Raw genomic sequence first — 12652 nt, forward strand, 5'->3', positions numbered from 1 at the left:
CATAGGCAAGTGGGTAACAAAGTCCATAGTCACGTGCTCCCACTTCCATTCGAAGATCTCAAGATTCTGCAGTAATCCACCTGGTCGTCGATGTTCAGCCTTGACCTGTTGACAAACCAAACATCTCGAAACAAATTGATACACACTCCTCTTCATCCTTTTTCACCAGAATCTAGTTCGCAAGTCCTTATACATTTTCATGCTTCCAGGATGAACTGATAATCGACTCATGTGAGCTTGAGATAGAATATCGTTCCTGAGCTCCGCAACATTAGGTACAACCACTCGATTAGATAAGCACAATAAACCATCTTCCTGAAAATGGAATCTAGATGTATTAACTCGATTGACTAGACGTGCCAAACGCTGAGTCTTAACAACAGATATCTGAGCATCTCTAATCCGAGAATACAATGCTGGCTCAGATAGAATAGTATACAATCGAATCCCATTCCTCCCTTTCTTTTGCTTGAGCGTAAAACTCAATGAACAATACTCTTGAATCATATGAGATATTTCATTAGTTTGAAGTGCAGAAAGTCTCACCTGCCGACTCAAGGCATCAGCAGTAAGATTGGCAGAACCTGGATGATATTTGATTTCACAATCATAATCCTTCAGAAGATCCATCCAGCGTCTCTGTCGCATATTCAACTCCGCCTGAGTGAATAAATACTTCAAACTCTTGTGATCCGTGAATATCTCAAATTTCTCGCCATAAATATAATGCCTCCAGATCTTGAGCGCAAATACAATGGCGGCCAACTCGAGATCATGCACTGGATAGTTAGTCTTATGCGTCTTCAACTGTCGAGAAGCATAGGCAATAACATGTTCATGCTGTGTCAGAACACATCCTAACCCCTGACCAGATGCATCAGTATAGATAACATAACCTCCTGATCCAGCAGGTAGAGCTAGCACAGGTGCAGTAGTAAGACGTCCACGCAGCTCGTGAAATGACTCCTCACAATCCGAGGACCATATGAAGGCAACATCTTTCCATGTAAGCTGTGTCAAAGGCCTTGCCAACTGTGCAAAATTCTCGATGATGAATATTTGATAGGATTAATTAACTAAGATTTAGGTGAAACATGAATTTGATTTTCAATGATGAATATTTGATAGGATTAATTATTTTTAGGGAATCGATGAATGGATGAATAAATATCAAGAGAGTAGTCAACTGATACCAAGGATTGTTTCTTATTGATTTCTTCAGTTTAATTCTCAGTCTTGCATGATAGTGATAATATTTCTTTTTAATTGCTTAAATTTTCAGTAATTAATTTCAAAACTAAAAAAACCCCTTTATTTTATTAAAACACATTAAATTTCTCTTTTCTCGTGGGAACGATCCCTACTCACACTACTACATATTCTTGGTTATTTGATTGAGTTGGGTAATTTGGGCGTGACGCGACTTAGCGCTACCAAATTTTGGCGCCGTTGTCGGGGATCGGTGTTTAATTTATTGTGTTCTTTTCTTTTTATTTTGTTTTGTTTAATCTCACTCTCTTCTCTTTTCTTTGTTTCTAGTTTCTCTCTCGTTTATGCTTTCAGGTGATTTTGCTGAAGAAGACCTTCTCTACGACCCAGAGATTGAAAGGAATTTACACAGGCAAAGGAGAGAAGCTCGTAGGAAACAGGAAGAGGACCAGACTCGAACAGAATTTCAAGAAGAAGAAATGGCTGCTAATGCTAATCTGAGTCTTAGACAATTGGGCACTCCTGATCCCAATCAACAACATTTATGCATTACTTTTCCTATATTAGAAAATAATGCTACTTTTGAGCTTAAATCTGGTTTGATTCACTTATTGCCTTCTTTTCATGGTCTTGCAGGTGACGACCCTAATAAACACTTGATGGAATTCCATGTGGTTTGCACAAGTATGAAATCCCATGGAGTGACAGAGGAGCAGATTCAACCGAGGGCCTTTCCTTTTTCTTTGAAGAGTGCTGCTAAGGATTGGCTATACTATTTACCCTCTGGTTCTATCACGACTTGGACGGAGATGAAAAGAATCTTTCTGAAAAAAATATTTCCCAGCCTCTAGAGCCGCGAACATCGGGAAAGAAATCTATGGAATCAATCAATACTCAGGGGAATCACTGCATGAATACTGGGAGCGGTTCAAAAAACTGTGTGCTAGCTGTCCGCAACATCAGATAAGTGAAAATCAATTGATTCAATTTTGCTATAAAGGTTTGTTGCTTCATGACAGGAGTATGCTAAACGCAGCAAGTGGAGGAGTTTTTGTGGATAAAACTCTGGTACAAGCGAGGAATTTAATCGAGAACATGACTGTCAATTCTCAACAATTTGGCACAATCAGGAATGATCATGTACCAAAGAAGAACATTGAGGTAAATGTCTTTTCCCTTGAACAACAATTAATTGAATTGACTTCTCTTGTGCGTCAGATGGCTGTAGGGAATGGACAGACTGCAAAGGTATGTGTTATCTGCGCTGCAATGGGACACGCCACTGATATGTGTCCTACACTTCAAGAGGAATCGGTAAAAAAGGTTAATGCTACTGACGGATTTCCTGGACAACCACAGCGGAAGTATGATCCATATTCCAACACGTACAATCCTGGTTGGAAGGATCATCCAAATCTAAGATACGAAAACCCTCAGGAAAATCAACCTGGACCTCAAGCACTACCGCACAATCAAGCGTATAGGCCACCGTATCCTCAACCACAGCAGCGTCCACAGATTCCAGCACCAGGTGAGTTTCTTGAAAACATAGTTAAGGATCTTGCAACTAATACTCTATCTTTCCAATAGGAAACCCGAGCAAGCATCCAAAACTTGAACACCCAAATGGGGCAGCTCACCACTGCAATCAACAAGTTGGAAGCACAACATTCCAACGCTTTACCATCACAAACAATTCCGAACCCAAGAGAGAACTCAAGTGCAATTACTCTAAGGAATGGGAAGGAGTTGAAGATCAAAGAGAAAGAAGTGAGGCTTCGCCCAAGGAGAAGCTCCAAGAAGAACCGAAGGCGAATGGTGGAGAAACATCCAAGGAAGAAGCGCCAAGAGGTAAGTTTCCTCCTTTTTCTGAATATAAGCATGTTGCCCCTTTTCTCTTAGCACTTAAGGAGTCTAGAAAAGATGAAGGGATAAAGAAACTTTATGAAACTTTTCGTAGATGTGAGGTGAATATTCCGTTGCTAGATGATATTAAGCAGATACCTCGATACGCGAAGTTTTTGAAGAAATGTGCACAGCAAAGAGGAAACAGACATTGAAGGGTTGTCAGAAGGTGGAGCTAGGTAAGAATGTATCTGCTATGATCCAACGAAAATTACCCGCAAAATACAAGGATCCAGGTATGTTTTCTATCTCATGCACTATAGGGAATGTTAGACTTGAGAATGCCACGTTAGATCTAGGAGCATCAATCAATGTTATGTCATATTCTATTTATGCATCCTTGAAACTTGGCCCATTGAATAAAACTGGAATTGTTATTTAGTTAGTTAATAGGTCTAATGCATACCCTAGGGGAATAGTGAAAGATGTGTTAGTGCAAGTAAATAACTTGGTATTTCATGCAGAATTTTATGTGCTCGACATGGAAAATGGTGATCACAATAGTCCTATACTGTTAGGCAGACCATTCTTGAAAACTTCCATGACTAAAATTGATGTTCATAGTGACACACTCACTATGGAATTTGATGGAGAGGTTGTGAAATTCAATATTTATGATGCCATGAAATTTTATGACAGTGATGATTGTGTATATTCTGTTGATATTGTGGATTACTTGGCACAAGATTATTGTGAGCATGCAGGAAAAGATGAGCTAGAGGTGGCTATTGTTGCACCCATTCAGCAGGATGATGGAATTGGATGCAGTGAAGAAGTGAAAGAGATGGAGAGAATTTTGAACAATGCTCCTGAGCTACCTCAGTCAGGTAATGTTTCTTATTTATCTTTAAAAATTTCTAATATCGGCGCCTTCCATCTGTTTTGCAGGCACCGGTGGTTGAACTAAAGACGCTTCCCAAACATCTCAAATACGTTTTCCTTGGAGAAGGAGAAACATTACCAGTCATCATCTCCAACAGTTTGAAGCCGAACAAGAGGAACAATTAATCAAAGTTCTAAAGGAGCACAAAACTGCTATTGGGTGGATCATAGCAGACATCAAGGGAATTAGCCCTTCTACATGCATGCACAGAATTCTGATGGAGGAAGGAGCGAATCCCTCACGTCAGCCGCAAAGAAAGTTAAATCCACCTATGATGGAAGTGGTCAAGGCTGAAATTCTGAAACTTCTTGAAGTTGGAGTCATCTACCCGATTTCTGACAGTCAATGGGTCAGCCCAGTCCAAGTGGTACCCAAGAAAATTGGGATAACTGTGGTGAAGAACAAGGATGACGAATTGGTTCCCACCCAAATTCAAAACGGGTGGAGGGTTTGTATAGATTATAGAAAAGTAAATGCTGGAACCCGAAAGGACCACTTTCCTTTACCCTTTATTGATCAAATGATTGAACGTTTAGCATGTCATCCTTATTATTGTTTTCTTGATGGCTATTCTGGTTATTTTTAGATTGCTATTGCACCAGAAGATCAAGAGAAGACGACGTTTACTTGCCCGTTTGTCACCTTTGCATATCGACGGATGCCCTTTGGACTTTGCAATGCACCGGCCACATTCCAACGATGTATGGTTAGTATTTTTTCTGATTTCATTGAGCATATCTTAGAAGTCTTTATGGATGATTTCATTGTCTATGGTGATTCATTCGAAAACTGTTTGTCTAACCTTGCTCTTGTCCTTAAGAGGTGTGTCAAAACAAACCTAGTCTTAAATTCTGAAAAGTGTCATTTTTATTGTTGGGCAAGGTATTGTGTTGGGTCACGTCGTTTCATCTAAGGGAATAGAGGTAGACAAAGAAAAAATTGATATTATTCAATCTCTCCCTTATCCCACATGTGTGCGGGAAGTGCATTTTTTTTTTGCCATGCAGGTTTTTACAGGAGATACATTCAGGATTTTGCCAAGATCGCATCCCCCATGTGCAAACTGTTGCAAAAAGAAGTCCCGTTTGAGTTTGATGACCCATGAAAAACATCTTTTGACAAACTCAAAGACTCATTGACATCTGCACCAATAATCCAACCACTGGACTGGAGCAAACCATTTGAGATCATGTGTGATGCCAGCGACTATGATGTGGGCGCGGTTTTGGGCCAAAAAGTTGGGAAAGCATCGCATGCTATCTACTACGCTTCGCGTATCCTGAACGATGCCCAACGGAACTACTCCACCACTGAAAAAGAACTCTTGGCTGTAGTTTTTGCCTTAGAAAAATTTTGTTCTTATTTACTTGGTTCTAAATTTATTGTTTATTCTGATCATGCAGCTCTTCGCTTTCTGATGGCGAAGAAGGAGGCAAAACCAAGACTAATAAGATGGATACTACTCTTGAGCGAATTCGACGTGGAAATAAAGGACAAAAGAGGGACAGAGAATCGATTCGCAGACTACTTGAGCCGTCTAGTTCATATTGATGAGGAGCTAAGCTTGCGAGAAGAATTCCCTGATGAGAAACTATTTTCAGCAAGCACAGAATTACCCTGTTATGCAAATATTGTAAATTATTTAGTTACTAAAGGGTTTTCTTCTGAATTTTCAAAGGCGCAAAAGGACAAAGTGAGAAGCGATGCTAACTATTTTGTGTGGGATGATCCATACTTGTGGAAACACTGCTCTGATCAAGTCATACGACGATGTGTACCTGCAAGCGAGGTAATCCCTATTCTCACGTTTTGTCATTCTTATGCGTGTGGTGGCCATTTTGGAGCGAAAAGGAAAGCGAGAAAGGTGTTGGACTGTGGATTTTTCTGGCCATCCTTATTTCAAGACGCTTACATTTTCTGTAAGTCGTGCGCTCAATTCCAGAAGACAGGTAATATATCCCAGCGCAAGGAGATGCCCCAGCAACCTATTTTAGTTTGTGAAATCTTCGATGTTTGGGGCATCGACTTCATGGGACCTTTTCCCAGTTCGTATATATATATATATATATATATATATTACCTTTTGTGGACTATGTCTCGAAATGGGTGGAAGCAAAGGCCACCCGTACTGATGATTCTAAAGTTGTTGCAAAGTTTATCAAGCACAATCTTTTCTCTAGGTTTGGGATTCCACGAGCCATCATCAGTGATAGAGGAACGCACTTCTGCAACAGAACTGTAGCCAGTTTGCTAAAAAAGTACCATGTGACGCACATGATCTCCACTACATACCATCCACAATCCAATGGTCAAGCTGAAGTTTCGAACAGAGAAATCAAGTTCATCCTAGAAAAGACCGTGAATCCTAAAAAGGAAATACTGGAGCTTGCGCTTGGATGAAGCTTTGTGGGCTTACAAAACCGCATTCAAGACGCCAATTGGAATGTCCCCATATAGGCTGATGTTTGGAAAACCATGCCATCTGCCCGTAGAATTGGAGCATAGAGCCAGTTGGGCTATCAAAAACTTTAACATGCTGTGAGACCTCGGTTCTAAACAAGGATTAAACTAACAAGCAACCACAAGTAATGGTTTGAAGCCACAAAAGTTTTTTTTTAAAAAAAAAAAAACAAGACCGCGCGCCCGCGCCAGCGCCTCGCCTAATTACCAGCGCGCGCCCGCGCTCGCTCCTCGCAAAAGGCCGTGCGCCCGCGCCGTTCTCTCGCTCCGAAAGGCAAAACACCGAAACGAAACCCAACCAAACCTAAACACTTGCATTTAAAATATCTGAAAAATACAATAACAATACAAGAAGAGTCTAGTGATGAAAAACATTCGATTAGGTAGTACCTACATCGATTCTTGCTTACAAAACGAAATACAAGAAGTTCGAATTTCTAAACATGCTCGCAAAACATAAACTAGATTGACATGCTGATTCGACTTCTATACCGAGTCTCACTTCTATCCCTTGCTCTTGACGCTAACCAGGTCTACGCTGACTTGATCCTGCCCCTCCTGTTGCCAAGTACACATACAAAACAAAACAACAGCCGGATAACTTCGGTGAGAAAGATATTTCCAGTAAAAGCAACATAACAAGTAATATATCAACAACATGCTTTCAAGACAACAACGTAATCGATATTAATGTAATGAAATGCATGTCTGTAAATTGGAATAACAATTCTGATAAATGAGGGATTGCTGCTGTGCTTTTGGGATCCCGAGGATGAGATCACGTAACGACTCACCGACTCTTCCAATTGAGGTGGTGCCACGTATCTCACTTCCCTATACTTTGGTGCGACTATAAGGAGTATGCTGACACCAGGTGAACTTCTACACCCACGCCACTTACAGTATAGCCCCCAAAACGTCTAAACAAAAAGGGTTGTTCTTTCCGCTGAAATCGAAGTTGGCTCAAGATGAATGCATAAGAAAACATAAACATTAAGCCATATAACAAAAGCTAAAACAACACAAAATACAAGTTACACATGCTAGAACAAGTATTGATGCAAGTATGTGATTTTAAGGGAAACTCGAGAACCAACTGTCCCGAGTATGCTATCCCGCTAACGATGACTTCTTTTACCTTTCAATGCAGTAGTTTCAACTCTGGATAAGCTACAATAAAAAGGTTATATCATAACTATACAACCTAACAACAACAACGGCTCAAGGTAATTCTCTTTACCGTTCTTCGTCCAAACTCTTAGATGATCCAATGCTGTCAACACCGGGCTCGACAACTCCAAACGAATCTGTACGGAGACAAAAGATAATCAACAACAACGATCAACTCAATAGCCAAGTTTCAACAACTCGAAACGGTTCGAAATCTCTAAAACTCAAACCGGCGGTATAACGGCTATAACTGAACAAACCGAAAACGCAGACAACAGTTCAATATCGATATCAACTCATATCAATGCTAATACAACAATAACAAGGCAAATCCAACAAATCTCAAAACTAGATTTTCGAAAATGGCTTCCAAAAGTCATAACAATTCCGAACGTCGCTCTATTTCAAAACCGACAGATAATAAACGATCAGAACTATGTCAATAACAACATACTCGTAACTCAATCGATTATAACAACATCCGAAAACTAGAATGTATCTGATCGTAGAAAAACTTACGATATAACGGAGCTCTCGCTGCAGTGATCGCTAAACTGCCTTCAGAAATAAATTCCAACGGCCGGATCGAGCTCGGATTGAAATCTCAAAGCTTGGAAACTCAAAGTATCGGCTTCAATGGAGGAGGAACGAATGGGGAAGGAGATGGAGTGCTTTTGACAAGTTAAAAATGAGTAGATAATATATAAAATCCATTATTTGCGGTTTAGTCCCTGAAATTTTCAAAATTTGCAAAATGGACCCTGATCAAAAACAAGTCGGCTCTTGAACTCTGAAATCTCCGAATAACTCAAATAAACTCATTTAGGATAAAAAAGGGGCGTTACACATGCAGATGGATTAGAGTGGCGAGCATCGAAAGTTGCAGTCACAAGAATTAGAGGAGATACGCAATAATGCATATGTCAGTTCAAAGATTTACAAAGACAAGACAAAGGTCTTCCACGACAAGATGATTTCTAGACAGGAATTCGAAGTCGGTCAAAAAGTTTTGCTCTATCACTATCGACTTCGGTTATTTCCAGGTAAGTTGCGTTCACATTGGAATGGTCCGTTTGTTATCACTAATGTCTTTCCCCATGGTGCAGTCGAAATTCAGAGCTTGGACACATCAAAAACATTCAAGGTGAATGGTCACCGACTTAAACGCTACTATGAAGGAGTCCAAGCGAATGTAGGAGAAGAAGAGCATGATCTCACTTTAGATGCTCCGCCAAATGTCGAGTGAATCGTAGCATGCAGTCGAGCTATAGAATGACAGTAAATTTAGCGCTGACTGGGAGGCAACCCAGTGTTCTTCATTTTCTTTCCCTTGTTTTTTATTTTAGCAAATTTTTTTTTTCTGTGTATTCTCTTATTTAATTTTGTTTTTTTTCGTTAAATTAGAAAAATCCAAAAATATTTTGAAATTTTTGTTGCCGCTCGATCGGTCATTCTTTATCGATCGAGCGGGCCGTTTATTTTTCTTAGGCAGTAAGTTGTGTATTTTGTTGTCGCTCAATCGGTTATTCTTTACCGATCGAGAGGGAGTGTTTTTAAACGTAAGGCAGTAATTATGGGATTTTTGTCTTGCTCGATCGGTCACATCTTACCGATCGAGCGAGAGCACTTTTATTGCGGACAGTAAGTTGGGTTTTTTGTTGTCGCTCGATCGGTCACATCTTACCGATCGAGCGACACCCCTTTTACGCGATTTAAATTGTGATTCCCCTTCTTCCTTCTCTCATTCTCTCTTCTATTCTCTAAAATCCCTAACCCCCAAAATTATTTCTTTCTCCATCTCTCACACGACTTTAATTTGAATTCACAAGGAATTCATTGGCAAATACATCACTACACTCCGGTCACCACCTCGGGTAATCATCTCCGCCTCGGCCCTGTTCTCCACCTCTGCGTACTCTCCGCCATTTGCACGCCGCACATGCGCCGTTTGGAGTTCTTATTCCGCAGCCTCCGATCATCAACAACCGTTCACCTCCGTCGGCATTCATCTTCTCTGATCGGCCGCCACAGTTCTAGGAATCCATCAAAATTTTGTGTGCACGCCAAGTGTTCGACGAATTGACCTACTACAATTTGTGTCCTTTTTTGGAATATCATGGGGCCTAAACGAGTTCGAGTTACAGGCGAGTCCTCTTCTCAAGGCGTGGCCGCAGCTCGTTCTTCCGCCAACCTCGCCGGGCACTTTGTCAATCAAGCGGCTCGTGATCGCTACGATCACGCTAAGGTAACCCGCTCTCCCATTCCCGAGCGTGGATTCGAATTGGAATTTGGTGATAGTGAAGTCTTTTGCTTTATTCAAGAACGTGGTTAGGATAAATTTTGCACGCAACCTCCTCCCGCTGTCGTACCCATTGTCCGTGAATTTTATGCTAATGCAGCAGAGAGGACGGATAGTAAGGCGTTTGTCATGGGGAAATTGGTTTCTTTTCTGCCCCAGGAGTTGAATTCCTTATTTGAGACGTCGGATGTCGATGATTCTCTTTATCAAAGCCTAAAACACGACCCGGATTTGGAGGAATTACTTGGCCAACTAGCCTATCCTGGCGCTGCGTGGGTTGACCCTGTGTCGTCATTGAATTTTAAGGAGCGCTATTTGCATGTGGTTCCTGCCACATGGTATGCTTTTTTGACTCGGCGTCTGATGCCGATATTACATTCTAGAGAAGTCAGTCTTGAGCGTGCTCTCCTCCTTTACGCTCTTGATATGGGGTGGTCAGTTAACGTGGGACATGTAGTCCATAGCGAGATTCGCCGATCGATTGCTTCTACTGCCATGGGTCTCTACTTTTCGATGGTCATCACCGCTTTGTGCATACGTGCCGGGGTTTTAGTTCGTACCGACAAAGAATGATTGCAGCCTAAGAGACCAATAGACTCAGCTGCTATCGAGGCCAAGAGGGCTTATCGCATTAAGCATTTTTTGCGAGACGACCGTTTTTATCATCCTCTGATACCCCCAAGACCACCTCAGCCTCCTCGTCGCTCTGAAGTCGATGTTATCCGTGAGCTTACCGCCTTCGCCCATCACCAAGATGCACATAATAATGTGGCGGCTCACAACTCACAAGCTGTGGATGCTCTACTGAGGAATCTCACTTTGCATTTTGGCCTTGACCCGACTGTCGTTCCTGCTGCGCTCCCATACCCTCCGCCCTTCCCATTCCAGTATGCCGCTCCTGTTCTTCTGCCCGAAATTGAAGAGGAGGATGACGCCGATCACTAGACCAGGGGAGTTCTGTTTTTCATTTTATTTTGCATTGCATTATATTTAGTTCTTTGTTTGTGTCTTGTGTTTTGATGCATTGAGGGCAATGCTTCATTTAAGTGTGGGTGGTGCATTACATTTGCATGCATGAGTGTTGTATTTGTTTTTGTTTATTTTTGCCTTTAGTTGAGTTGTTGCATTTCGTTTGTGATTTGTTGTGCGTTATTATGTTTGTTGTTTGTGTGTCGTATGCATGAGTTGAAGATGAGATTGTTAGCCTATGATGATGAAGTTTAAAAAAAAAATTGGATTTTTGGTGACAAAATTTTTACTCTTGATCAGATTTGAGAAACCGTAGGTTGTTTGTTGAATATTCCAAGCACGCTTGTTTAACCAGTGAAGTGTAGTGATGTATTAGATTTTGTAGATGTCTGTTGGATTATTGCACGACAATAGGTGCTTGTGGAACTTGATAGTTCTTGAGTCTCGATGATCTTGTTGATATAGCATATACTCTCTTGGATACACTTTTAAAAACAAAACTTTTATAACATGTTATGAGACATTGATTCCATCCGGGTTGCGAGCGAGATGTTTGAAATCCTATTCATCTTGTTTGTGGCTAAGTTTGCGGATAAAATGGGGTTCGACCTTGTTTAAAAAAAATATTAAGCAAGATGTCAGTTCCATCCGGGCTTGGAATGTGAACGAAATCCTATTAACTATTTCATAGATAAGTATGCTTGTAATTATCGGGACTGTAAAAGAAATCAAAAATTAATGTGTAATCTGCTTAAGAGAGTTTGTATTTTGTTGATGGATTGTTGAGAGGAGAGTTCTTGATTGTGAGACTTGCACCGAATTGTTTTTAGGTCGGCGAACAGTCTTGAAGCTTTATCTTTTGAAGTTGCATGTAACTGGGATAACATGTCACACACGCACGTTCGCATTCGACTGAAGGTGTATCATTGATGATCGAGAGTACATCTGCACTTGTTTTTGAGGGAAGACTTTTCTGAGGCTATGTTGTGCATGATCGTCCTTGCTTATGTGTTTGTTTTGTTTCATTTTGTTTTGCATGACTTACTCGAGGGCGAGTAAGGAGTAAGTGTGGGGGAATTTGATAGTTATGTTTTTGTTGCATATTTTAATGTCATTTTGTTATTGTTTTGCATTCGTTTATGTGTTTTAATTATGTGTTTTGTTAGTATTTCATATTTTGTGTCTGCATAATTTGTTTCTCGGTTTGTTGGTTAGGTTGTGCGTTTTGGCGGATGCATGGACGAACTATGGAGCGAAGGGAAATGACGAAATTATTTTGAAGGAAAGTGCTCGATCGATCTGCAGGATTTAACCGATCGAGCGGAGCATGTGAGGAAACAAGACAGTAGGCTCTGGAATTTTCGGCCGATCGATATGCAAGATGTTACCGATAGAGCGGCTCGCTGATTTAACAAAACAGTGGGACACTAATTTTGTGCTTGCTCGATCTGCAGGATTTAACCGATCGAGCGAGCGTCGCTGTTCGGGAAAGAATTGTTATTTTTAGAAACTCTTTTATTTTGGACTCTAGCTTTTATTAGGCTTTTTATTCCGTTTTTCAGAGAGAATTATCAGACTTTTGCGTCTCTCTTTGGCGGCTAGGTTTTGTATTCCAACTTTCATCAAGATTTCTTCCTTTCTTTTGAATTTTTCTTGAGTTTTTCATGAATCGTTGTAGCTAAACTTTAATACTTGGTTGAAGGAAACAAACCCTTGATTTTTTTTATTCATGAGATTCGATTTTCATGGTTTAATCC

This window comes from Henckelia pumila, chromosome 3, assembly GCF_033568475.1.
Source record: "Henckelia pumila isolate YLH828 chromosome 3, ASM3356847v2, whole genome shotgun sequence".
Classification (NCBI taxonomy): domain Eukaryota; kingdom Viridiplantae; phylum Streptophyta; class Magnoliopsida; order Lamiales; family Gesneriaceae; genus Henckelia; species Henckelia pumila.